The sequence below is a fragment of the Ascidiella aspersa genome, chromosome 3 (genome assembly GCF_963924565.1).
Source record: "Ascidiella aspersa chromosome 3, kaAscAspe10.2, whole genome shotgun sequence".
NCBI classification, from domain to species: domain Eukaryota; kingdom Metazoa; phylum Chordata; class Ascidiacea; order Phlebobranchia; family Ascidiidae; genus Ascidiella; species Ascidiella aspersa.
The window spans coordinates 30159407-30173132 of NC_139449.1; positions in this window are offsets into that span (position 1 = coordinate 30159407).

A 13726-nucleotide genomic window follows, 5' to 3' on the forward strand; every position below is an offset into this window, starting at 1 on the left:
TTTGCAGGTGACGTCACAAAGTTTTTTCAGAACAGGGAGTCTAAAATATAGGACACCCGAGGTAATCGTTCGACGTCGTGGATAAATATGCAATTAAAATCTTAATTAAAATACACGCAAGAAGATAATGGGTTGACCTGGTGAAAATTAGAAATGGACTGGTAAAAAAGAACCTTTTTACGGCATATCTGCTAAATTTGTTTTAGCGGAACGTCGTTCGTGACCGCCGTTCCGGAATACTTTCACCGCCGTTTTGTCTCCAAAGTGTTTACGCAATGTATGTACAGACTTGGCTTTTAAAACAAAACTATTTTATTATACTTCAATAGGGCTACGGCTACCACTTTACAAAAATCAGTGATCCACGACGCTTCTTTAGTTGGGCCGTGCAGTTTTTACATGGCAAAAAGTTTGGTTTCCCGAACGATTAGAAACTTCGAATGATAAGAATTGCGTTCCGCCTTTCATAAGTAAAGTTTAGGTAAATTTCAGTTACATTAACTGATGAAATACAAGTTACATTTTAGATCCGTGTAGTGTGCCCAAGTTTAATTTTGTTTCGGTCAAATATAAGGTATGAGCTATTCTTTATTCTTTTTAATTTATGTATTTAACATAATTAATTTTTGCAAATTTGTTTCGTACCGGAAATACTGTTTTTGTTAGTATGTACCGGGTTCCCACCGCAATTGAATTGCATTCGTTATTTGTGTTAATTGTTTGAACAACGCGCTTGATTATGGACCTAAAAATAAACTAAAAAAAAAGTGGACTTGGCAAGATCGGGCACCGACGTGAATAGGTTAAGGAGCACTGGTTTTGTCAACAAAAAACGGATAATAATTACCTTAGTTACAAAAAAATATATTTGAAATTAAACTTCTTTCCATAACCTATTAAACATAAAATTGCGAAGTTTGACATCTGATTCTACGCCATGTCTATACCGCCACCAGGTGTTAAAGTTGCTACAGGTCGCAAAACTGATCGCTATCCACTTTTTTAAATACTTTATTTACATCAAAGAGCAAAATGATTTAAAGCAGACCCTGTATAGAAATGTATCGGTTGAATTTTCACAGCAAATCGACGATTGACAAAGTTCACTTGGGGACGGCTGTAACAACAATAAAACAACAATAACAACATCGCAATGCGAATTTCCGACTTTTCGGCTACTTTCCGCTCTATTGTGGTTTCACCGTAGGCATCGGCCATTGTGGAATCGGAGGTATTTCCGATTCTTCTGAATCGATGCGTGAAAACAAGTTTTCCTTGAAATTACGCGCGCGTTCTTGTTGATCCGACGTCACAATGGCCATTGTGCGCTGGGTAAAGCAATATTACGGCGATCGACTTGGGGAGATAATGTCGCGTGTAAGAGAACGGTTTAACGTTGTGTACATATCTGGACAAAAATACCACATTATGAAGTACCGGATCTGGATTAGGTAATTTAGCTTAAAATGAAATTAAATGGAACATGATGATAAAAGAAGATTTTCAAGAAATATTTAATTAGTGAACTATAGCGTGAACCTTCAACTATATACAACGACAATACTCCTAACCTATAATTTAGCTTATTCAACCATTCCACTTAACCCCTGGCCTAGAAATGAAACCTCTTTGTAAGTATAAAGCACTTTAAATTAACCGTCTCGTGGCTGTTAACAATATGAACGAATTCGGTTAATAATTTAAACAAAAAACACAAAAGGTCACAATTGAACAAACCAACGAGTAGCAAATTGCCAATACTAATCACAGATAGCAAACTTTCGATACTAAAACATTTAGTGCAAATAATACTTAAAAATCAAACGATGAAAAATCTAAAAAAATTGTGACCCAATGGAATTTTAAGGCTAAATTTTCCTGTCGTTATCTCGTTAATGTCAACTCGAATTTTTTTAGATAAAGTGAGGGATCAGTGCTGAAAGATACTTTATATACAGTTGTGTTTTAAATTCGAGGTACAAAAACCCGAAGATATACTAGAGTTCGTTATGTGTTCATCTCCGCGGGCGAGTCTCAAACGGCTGACCTAATGGCCAAGCATTTTCTAGTCAATTACTGATCAAGCAACATATATAATTATCAACTATATCCTACTTCTATTAACGCTCAAGCAGCCGAATCACTGGTGATGTATATGGTGAATTGCCTGACCTGAAAAACCTGTATAATTTTGCCGTAATCTAAAGAGCTTAAGGGTATCAAGAAAATGCATAACTATCTCTTAAAACGTGTGGTTCGAGCGCTTCACCGGAATGACTATTAAACCATGTGCTATCCACTTTAATGATAGTCACAGTTTTAGTAGTATGCCGGGTTTAGAGACGACATACAATTTAGTTGGACCGCCTGATCGAGAAACTAAACCTTCTATACTGGATTCTCCTGCCGCCTTGACCTATTTACTTTCCTCAAACTCGCCGAATTCCCAAGCTACATCAACCCAAACATTTGCACAAGGTTGCCACCCCCTGATCACTCTGTTACGTGACAATCGCCCCGCTTGTTACGTTAGTCACACGCCAACTGACAAGTACAATGTGGAGCGTGCCTGTGTCACCAGGACAACCGTCAGTTAGAGAGCGCCGCTCGGGGTTAATGATTAATAGGCGCCCGACGGCCACCAGTTTATTGCCTCGAGCCTATATGTATGTAGCTCTAACCAGCTGTGCTCCCAGCGAAGCAAGCCTATAAGCGACACCTCGCAGTCGTAGGTTAATCAACTGTCTTTGACGCAAAAAAGGTTGTTCTGTTATGTTTTTTCTCAATAGGTTTTTAAGAGCCATGAAACCTATACCTCCCTTATTAACGTGTTGTTTATAAACAAAATAAATGGTGATTTAGTATATTAAAGTTGGCCAAACCTTTTCGCTAGCCTTGCAATGTATGGTTTGAGATAAGTGTTATGCTGATTTTTTGGCTTTTGTTTGTTTTTGTGGGCGTAACATAAAAACAGGCGTTGGTACCAAATGCATAAGGCTATTTACCCGCTAGCGGCTTCCGACGTTCCACTTTCTGCCTTGCTGTAGTTGGAAGCCGCCGACCAGAGATCCCGCTGCAAATAAAGTAAAATTTTAGAAATGCAACTCGAGTTTGATTAGACTAAATTGTGTTTGTAATTATTTCTTCTAATTCCACTCAAAATGGCTTTTTGGGTAACACGCTAAATAAGATGTCGTTTGAGGTCTCACGAGACACAATTTTTGCAGGTTTGTCCAAAAGACTTCATATTGCTTTAATTTTTATTTCTGCACCATGCCCTATACGCCTTGGACCAAAACTCCTCTGGGCTATCCAATACCTAACATACCCAGTCATCGCCATTTCAATTTTATTAAACTTAAATTTCACACACCCAAAATTGTCTTAACGATATTGAAACTTCTTGCAACGCAAAGATTCGCTCACGTTTTTCCGCAGCAGTCTTTCGTTTTCGTGCTGAATGGAGCTGACCCGTCTTGCCCGTTTTCGCGCAGGGATTCCGTGCTGATGCGGTAGGTTGCGGTATTCGTGTGGATTTGCAAGCGAGGTCCTGGCCAGGTAGCGACGGTTCTGCTGGTGCCAGTAGCCAACACCTGAAGATACGTTAAAGGTATAAACAGCGGTTAGATGGAGCGAACAGCTACTGATCTATACTCCTGAACACCTTTAATTAACGCCAAACCATCATTTTAAAACAGAAAATTTAGCTTTTTAAGGAAGTTTAAATACTGAAAAAAAAATTAAACGCATAAGTCATACGCCGCCGAGTAACTTATTTTACACCAGCCTGGTTTGATATGTCCTTTATTTTGCACAAGTACTGACATCAAAACTAATCGATGTTGCAATGATTCAACAAAAAGTGAGAAAAATATTATCGTGCAAGTTTACTGTATTTTAGTTAAACTATTTTGCAAACCTTTAAAATAGAAAACAGTTTGGTTCTTTTTGAATGTAGTTTGTTTCAAACAGTAAAATCAAACCGACGTTTGAGCATAAACGGCTGGAGGTTGTAGATAGACATAAATCAATATCAAAGCCCATACAGAAATAGGTAGTACATTTTTTTCGAAACGATTCTTAATTATTTCTAGCCTGATTCTACGAAAAATCATGTCAAGGCACAAAATGGTGCTCGAACACAAAATCATCACCTGAGTTTTGGATGACGTGAAACGACTTTGATCGCTTGTAATCGAGGGGCGGAGTTGATGAGGTGACGTCATCATAGCGCCTTGCGTACCAAGATGACGCTCGCCCGTTGGCCGCCTCGTATTCGCGATCCTCACTGACCGAACTGTAAACGTTGAGGAAGTCACCAACAAACATGTAAAAATATATTAGTTTGCCTGTCAAAGCAGCTATTAGTGATAGGGCCCGCAAAAGTCAATAAAGTTAAAATTTTTTAAGGAGCTCGTCTGTCCAGGAATCAAATAATAAAGTCGTTTTTAGCACCTAGGGGGCTGTTTCTAAGAAGTTTATAGGTTAAAATAAAGTTACAATTTGTTAATAAAGTCAAAATTTTTCAAATTATAGCCTTTGACAAAGTTTTTGTGTTTCTTGAGAGTAGTTTTTGTAAAAATCGTCGTGGAAGCATTGTAAATCAGGAACTGCGACACAATTAAACCATATTAACCCATAAAAGCAGGAAATATGGCACAATGCCCACTTGGATCAGCAGTAACTTTTATCGCAAATTGTCCATTTTTTTCTTTATTGTTACGTATTTAAAATTTTTTTATAAAACACTTTATCTTCATAAACGTGGTCTTTTCGAAGATCAACAATTTGGATTTTAGAAATAGCCTACTTCTGTAATACAAAATTCCTAAGCAAGTTAAAACTATCGCCAAAAAAAACCGATGCACTTTTTATAATCCATAAAACACCTTGACTTTGCGACAAGATATCACGTTTGTGTCTGAAATCGACAAAATATTATGTTTGGGTAACTGGCATCAATTCAAGGAAGAACTGTGGCCTCTACAAACGAGCAATTCCGTTAGGTTAAAATAAAGTTAAAATTTGATAAAAATAAAGTTAAAAAATTGTTTTTTTAGGTTAAAATAAAAATGGCCCTAGATATCAGTATCAAACAAGATTTGAAAACGGAAAACGAAGGTTTTTTTTTCCAAAGTGTTTGTTGTCTTGGGTTGTTTATATATCTGCGTTACATCTGTCCTTTAGCGAGGTTGATATTCGAGTCAAGTATCCGTAAGTGGAAAATGATAAAAAGTAACATGAACGCAATTACTACTTAAATAAAGTATTGATTTGTTACAACTCGCAGAAAATATTAGTTGACAAATAACGGGTAGGTAAATAAGTTATTTTTAAATCCGAAACATGGTAATAGTGCTGATATAGAAAATCTTTTAATCTTACCTCATTGTATTTGGCGAAGGCGTTTCTTCCCTGAATGAAGGAAGGTGTCTCATTTGGTTAATCGGGCTGTACATTTTATAATGCGTTTGCGCTTTTCAAATAGTTGGCCTAACGGTACGCCCCTGTTAACAAGTTAAATAGTTTTGGGGGGATTAACGCCTAAAACGCAACTTTGACTTTTAACTTGAAAACAAAAGCATTAAAATATTCTACATTTTGTTCTTTTGTATGTACCAAATCCAAAATAACCTCACAAAGTCCAATGGCTATGAGAGTGCTACAAAATGATTCCTAGTCAAAAAGACCATAATACTTTTGCACGTAATGTAACGAACTACTTATGTATAGTATCTATTGTAGTCTATTTTTAAAACGGCATTTCACAACTCGGAATCGGCGCGATATATTTTCGGCCAAATGCCGAGAGTGGCAAAAGCAACACGGGCGTAGATGGTTGCCATTGGCAAGTGGATTAGGCCACTTGGTAAGGCAAGTCTTTGGTCACAAAGTAAACGTTTGCTCTTGTAGGGAACAATGCCGAAGCTCGAAACCTTCAACCGATGTAGGCCGGATATATCGACGGAAGCTATGTACGGCGGAAACTTAGAGGCTTTCGACTAAGGATAACCTGTAGGGTTTAAATCAGCTTTCGTGTGGCCTTCAATGTGTTTTTAATAGATATTTGTCGCCCTTCTGGTGCAAACGAAGTATAAACCGACGTTTCGGCAGCAGATACCAGCTGACCTCATCAGGGTTAATGTAATATGTTTTGTTCAAATTCAAATCAAACTTGCTGTACTTTATTTAACGATAGGCGAATAAGAATGCGATTGCGAGTAATATTAGTAAAACTGTTATGAGCTATTTGTTTTAAAATTTGAATTTCTGTTGTTTTGGCCGTTTCTTCTACGCTTACCTCTATCATAAAGCATTGTTTCATGTTCCTTTGCAACCTTTGCCTACAAGAAAAAACAAACAATATCTGACTGGCACATCAAGGACCATGCTTCGAACCTTACTTTCTCTAAGAAGTCTGCTGCCTTCACGGCCTTCTCGTGTCCAATACGAACATTCCGCAACAAAACAATTTCGGCCGCTCAACAGAGCAGCAAAAAACTACATCGGCCGTATAAAAAGTGCGTTGGCAACAAAACGGTCCAATTCAAAACACAAAAGAATCGCTTTGCCTTGGAAAAGCCGCATTGCGTCTCGAGGACCGTCATATCTGGCTCTTGAAAAGCCGAAATAACCTGACTGCCTCACGCACACTTTTCTGTATACGCTGTATAGTTAGATCATCGCTGTTGAGGCCCTTTAATGCCGCGTTGGTCTTCGCCGCACTTTTTCGCCCTGTTTTCGGCGTCATTAATCACTGCGTGAATATGAAGTCGCCTTTATTTGCGAGCGACAAATAAAAGACGCTTGGCCCGGGAATGGGGGGTGAAGGGGGAGGGGGTCAGCGCGTCCTACGTCCTATTTGTATGTTTAGCAGAGTCGATCAGTGTGTGACCGGCGTGAAAAGCCTGTTGCTGTAATTCGGCCAGGTTACACGAACACTATTAAACCATATACTGACCTTCTATTTTAATTTTGCAATTTTTACATACAGTATAGTCATTGCTTACCCTCCTTTGTGCTATTTTGCCTCAGCTAGGTCACATAGGCCAGAAAACATCGTCGGTAACTAGTCAATTAATACGAAAACAAATATGAAATTTAGACAAAGTCAAACACACTTTGCTTGGAGCCTAATTCTAAATCTCATAGTTTCTATGAGTTTACTATTTTCAGCAGTTTGCCTTTCTTCAATGTTTTAGAGCTCAATTTATCATTTATCAATCTACTTATGCCGAGTCGTTGTTTCAAATGCAAATAAACCGCACTGTTTATACAATTTTAAAGTTTATTCAATTGCAACTTTTGCCAAAACAAAACGTGTGGTGATCGCACGAAACGTAAAGTTTAACATTATGATGAACGGGTTTTGCAACTACTAGAGGAGATATCGGTTGAGGATTGTCTCGTATTTTTCCTGCTGGCCAGAGCGCTGCACCGGGTTGCCGTTTTCGGCGATAAATTGCTCGCATTCCTCGAATGTGGCGGCCCCCGACTTAACTTTGGCACCCAACGTGCTGGTAAAACTGGAATACCGATCCTGAACCAAACAAGTATAATTTCAAATAAAAAAAAAAACAAGTTTATAAACCCAAAGTGATAAAACGAGCGGACACTTCGAATAAGCATTTATTAAAAGTTCGAAAATTGTATGATAGGCTATGTCCGAGTGCAGCAACTAAAAAGCAGCATTGCAATAACCTTGAGCGCATTATTCTGTTATCCACAGTATAAAAGTGATTTTTCACGATACGGTATGTTTAAACGTGTGTAGAATCTAAGCAGAAAATGATTAACAAATGTAGCAAAGGACGCATATTACACAGACAAAGCAAGCCATTCCGCCGTAATTCAACATCGTTTAAGTTGCGCATAAATTATAATTTTTCATAAATCCGAATTAAACAAACATGATTAAACTAAAAAGTTGTGTTGCGAGCAATTTCTCAATATTGCTAGTCCATATAAGACTTTCAAGGACCTACTGTACAATTAAGATAAAGCGTCTTCCATACCGTTCTCATGCCGTCCAGCAAACCATCCTCTTTAATCTTCGCTGCCACTCTGAGAGCTTTTGCGAAGCAGTCCATGGCACCCACGTGAGCAATAATCATGTCAACCACATCGGTCGATTCACGGCGGACCTTGCAGTCGAAGTTAAGACCTCCGGGTGCAATGCCGCCGATATCTACAACGGCCTGGTGACAACACAAACAATTGGATTTTCAATATGAGCTAATGAACATGGATGAATGATTTTGTGGGTAATGCCCAGGCCCCCCTATGCAACATTTTTTTAAAGTTTTCTTGGGTAAAGCTTTGCAATAAGGAATGTTATCTATAAATTAAAGGCGGTATGTCATAGTTTTAACATCTATGACAGGCTGCACAAAACGTTTCGTTTTTTATGTATTCTTCTAATATTAATTCCTTCAAACCAGCGTACTGTGGATCACTATATGACATTTGTATCGCACTATAACAACACTTTTAGTAATATATTAAAGTTACAAGTGTTTAACCCAGTTCGGCTGGTGATAAACGCACCTTTGTGCTTTATATAAACGTACCTTAAAATGAGGAAAATTCAATTAAACTGTTTATTAAAAATATAATGTATCTGAATGATTTGCTCAAATTTAAATAAAATCTAGATTGGCTTTAGTTCAGCCGAAATTGGTCGAAGAAAAACTTTTAATAAAACCAAAACATGTGCAGATTTCAGTTGCCTCGTTACCAGCACATTGCAATTAATAGATAGTGACGGTTTTTCACGATGAAACCTGTTTTGCAGATGTACCACCCACTTATGTTCACTGTTAAGTAAAGAAACTTTAAATCAGCATCTAAAATGTAGAAAGGTAATGCACTTACGATGCAATCCTTTTTGATTTCGCATTAACCCTAAATCGGGGCCTAAACCCCGAAGTTTACCTTCATGATCATGGCGGCGTTCTTCACGTCCATTGGGAACTGGTCGGTGTCCCAACCAAGGTCGGGAGACCCGGTGTTGGAGTCGATGGAGCCGAGAAGGCCAAATGCGGCCGACATTACCACGTCGTGCTCATACCCATGACCCGCCAAAGTCGTGTGATTCGGTTCGATATTGAGCTGGAAAAATTAAGTGCATATTGAACAATGCAACGATATTGTGACGGCCCAAACATGGCGTCGGTTTTCCAACAGGTGTGACACCTCGTGACAGAGTAGCGCCACCTATCTGCAAATGCTGCAGCTTTTTGTTATTCGTCACAATAAATATATTCAAGTTGAATTTCTGTTCTGTTGCGAACGTCAATATCACTAAAACAAAGAGAAGTGAATTATTCACGGTTGGGTGATTTTTCCTCAACAACATATTAACAGGATAATTATGAAATTGTTGTCAAACCCCCACAATTCGAGGTCAGCTTGTTTTCATTTTAAACTTAATGTCTGTGTACTTTATAAATGTATGCTTATAGGTTTTACATTTGCAAACTATTTTTCAAGTTTGGAGGCTCAATTCCCAAATAAAACCAACCTTGAAGTCTTTGTCAAGTCCGTAGGTTTTCAAAAAAGCAATTACGGTCATGGCATCTGAAAACACAAAAACGAAAAACGGTTTGATTTTGAGTAAAAAAAAAGAAAAATTATCTTGACTAGTATGTACACCGTTTATATATATATTCTGGTGTATATGGACTTATTTTTTTTTAATTACGAAGTTCGAAGTAAAATAGTCTGAAGTGGAGCTGGCCTCAAAAGTTTATTGCAAACTTACCGTAATCGTATTGGTGCTTGGTCGGCTCTTTCGGCTTCGGTTCGATAAGAAATTGCCCAGTAAAGCCGATTTTCTTTTTGTAGGCTGGTAAATATATCAAATTAACTGTATAAAACCATCAGAATCGACCTTTTCTCAAATAATTTTTTTATTTTTTTCATTTTATGTTATTTTTTTTCTTTCTTAAATAAAATCACCTACCTAGCGCCATCTTGAAGAAGCTGGCCATCTGATCGACCTCCGCCTTAACGTCAGTGTTGAGCAGGGTGTGGTAACCCTCTCTACCGCCCCAGAACACAAAGTTCTCGGCACCGAGCTTCTTACCCACTTCGAGGCCCTTCTTGACCTGCGCAGCTGCGTAAGCGAACACGTGCAGATCGGGGCTGGTGGACGCTCCGTTGGCGTACCTGCATTGTGGCGTACAGGCTGGGCTTTTAGGTTTCTGGAACATGCGACGCATGGTCGCGTTTTCGGACAGGTAGAGAGCTGGTATTGTGTAGCAATGCGGAAAGGTGTGGGTTTTTCGATGTGTCTGGTTCAAAAACTAAAACCTTAAAGGAGTCAATAGTTCGAATGATTTCGATTATTAGTATCATCATGATTACAAACCCTTTCGATTATTATCATCGAATTCGATTATTATTATCATCAGGATTACAAATCCTACCAAGACATATTGGGACCATAAATTCATTAGTCATTGTAATAAAACGTGGTACTTAAGTGAAAATCTAATTAAGCAACCCATTGCTCAGCCACTAAGCTAGGAAACATACTCTTTTAAAACGTGGAACGTTAGTGACATTTATACCAGCGGCTATCACTTTCTAAGCCAACTTGTTAATCGGTAAAATACTTAATGGCTCACATTCTGTTTAAAGGCAAAGAAAAATTGTGGCGACAATTAATAGGTACTTTTTTCACAATTGGGCACATCGTTAAACAAGCGTGAATCGGAGTTAATCAGTAATCAAACAAGACTAAAAATAGCACAGACAAACAGGCTGAGCAAATTCAAATTATGGATCCGAATATGAACACTGTAGGCCTACTAATGCAAAAAAGCATGTCGTTTTACTAGACAAATACGACTTTGCCACTTTTAAGAATACATATTATTCAACTCAGGAATTTCCACCTGGGATGTGCAAATAAGTTGCATGTGTTCCACAAAAGTTTGATTCCCGTTTCTTTCTGCAAGGTGCTCGCGAACTCCACCAGGCGGTCAAGATTGGCGTTTGTTTCTTGCAGTGTGGCGCCCTCTGGCGCTATGTCGCGGTCGTGAAACGACCAATACTGTAAAGTGTGTTCAACGAATAGTTATATTAAAGCCATTTTTTAGGTTTTTTAAAGACCGGAACTTAAAATTATATTATACGCGTAAAAATTACACCAAGCTTATACGATCGTAAGAAACATAACCCAATGCCAACCAACCGTTCTCCTTGATGTTATTAACGCCTGACTTTATATACAATTTGTTTTGGTTAGTCCTTATTTTTCGCCCCATACGCATGCTTTGTCTCCCATGGAAGTTTCCATTGATACCACAAATATCCGACAGTTGTCATCCCTCAAAAATATTACCAAACGGATGACAAGCGCACACTATATATGGTGACATTTGCAATGCTTACAGTTTTCAGGTAACTTTTAGGCTTACCGAGATCCCAGGTTGGTCGCCGACTGCAGTAAAGCAAAATATTTTATTCGAAGATAAAATACAAAACGGTCAAACACGATAAGTATTGACAAATTGAGTTTTTATTGCAAAACTCAATTGTCTTACCTTAACGCCAAGCTTCGACATAAAGTCAAAGGCCACCCGCATTCGACGCTCGGCGTTCTCAATACTGTCGGTACCGTCGTCCCAAGGTCGATTCAAGGTCGGGAATCCGAACGGGTCGGCTCCTATTCACGGTGGTAATAAAATGTTACAATCCAAGTGCTTGCCATTTGGACACTTTTTTGTAAACAAACGTCCGAACTACGTTCGAGTTTTTTTTCTCAACCACCTAGAATGATATGTTATTTTAGTACAAATCGGACCTTTTGGAAGCCGTGTAGATTCAAGAATTAATTTATTTTTGTGCTTCTTTGCAAACATTAAAAAAGAGCATAAAGAATAACACAAGGACAGCAAAAGGACCTTTACGACCAAGTCTATAGCTGCCCGACCCGTGTATACTGTCTATATTTTAGTATAACGGCACAATATCGAAACTACGTTGCAAGTCGGCCCAAACCAAACAGTTTAATTAACCCTGACGAATGCTTCCGGTTCATAAGTTTTTCGGCCATTTCGTTTTATAAATCGTGTTTGGCAGTCGTAAATATGCTAGGCTTTGTTTTGTGGAGACATGAATTGGAGTAGAAATTTTTGTGACACTGAAAACAATCGTTTTTTATTAAGAAGGCTACTTGTAGAAAGCGTTATATTGCAGTACTTGCTTGTAAAATGCCGATACAAAATAAACTTACAGATACGCCCAACAAATATCATTGCTTTTCGATAAAGTTATTTACAATAAGAACTTAAAATTTATTTTACCTGTTCCCCTAAAGGTGTGCCAGTAGCAGACCGAAAACCTCAACCAGTCGCCCATAGTTTTGCCCAGAATCACCTCAGACTCGTTGTAATGCCGAAAGCAAAGCACGTCTGTCGCGGCAGCATCGGGCTTGAATGGGACCTTTTTGATGTCTGACAACAGGTTGGGAATGCACACGTTAATTTTTGCTACTTTTTGTGGCTTACAGCGACGGACAAATGTAATATTTAAGTTATGTTATTGCGTTGCAGTTTCACTTAGTAATGTAGAGGTTTCATTTAAAATGTAGCTTTATACCAAACGTATTTTAAAGGAACACGCTCACAGCAATTCCGACAATTAAACTTATCTTGTAGGCTAAACATCTACAGTAGTACATTATTTAACGTTTAATGTTTCTAACTTACCGACTGGGTATGTTGTAATCTTTGCAGCAGCACTGAACATTTCCGCAGAGCCAGACGCAGGGGCAAATGACGACATGGCAAAAATGCGCAGTTAGGAAACTACAAGTCACTCTGCAAAAACTGAATTAGAACACCTGCAAAACATGGCAATACGATTAACATTTGTTGCTTCTCTAAAGTAATCTACACTGCAACTTTGCACTTCTAAAAGCTGCAATGTTGTTTGGTCGAAGTACAGGACAACATTCAGCAACCACACGTCAAACCGTGCCAGCTTATCTGCGTTAATGATTGCTTAGTTGAAAAGTGGACCACAGCGTTTCGTTACAGCTTGAACGTGCTGCGCGTTAATAAACCACCGGAAAAGCGCTCAAAAAGCATTCGGTTGCCTGGTTTGTTGTCCAATAAAGCTTAAGGCTATGTTAAATTTTCTACTTAAAAATCACCAACTTGATGGCAATCAAATGACTGTTTAAAATATCCAAGAACTAATTCAACTTATAGGTAATATTTCCCTTAAGACAAACTAGTTTTCTATATTCCACATAAATATAAAACTAATACAGGTTTTTTTTAAATATATAATTCCTTTCATACACCTAACACCTTTTTAACTGAATTGTTGAAAATGTGGATTGAGTAATGCGTATATATGTTCTTCTTTATGGACTTTTATGAATACAAACATTTCTTTGATTTAAAGAGTCCCTTTGTTCGATTTTACAACGAATTCTAACTATTTATTTTAACCACTACATATCATAGCTTATGTTATTATAAATGTTTTTTTTTTAAAGGATTAATATTTTAGTTTTGAATCAAAATCAAAAATCTTGGCCGTATCGATTTTTGTCCTGTGTTGGTCGGGATTTTCGGTAACCAGTGCCGCTGAATTCCTTTTGTACAAATATTTTCTGTTCGTCGAAGATTTTGTTATTATTGGTTTATTGCATGCAGTGATTTATCGCAATAGTAAATATAGTATTGTTTGAATTCTACTGAATGAA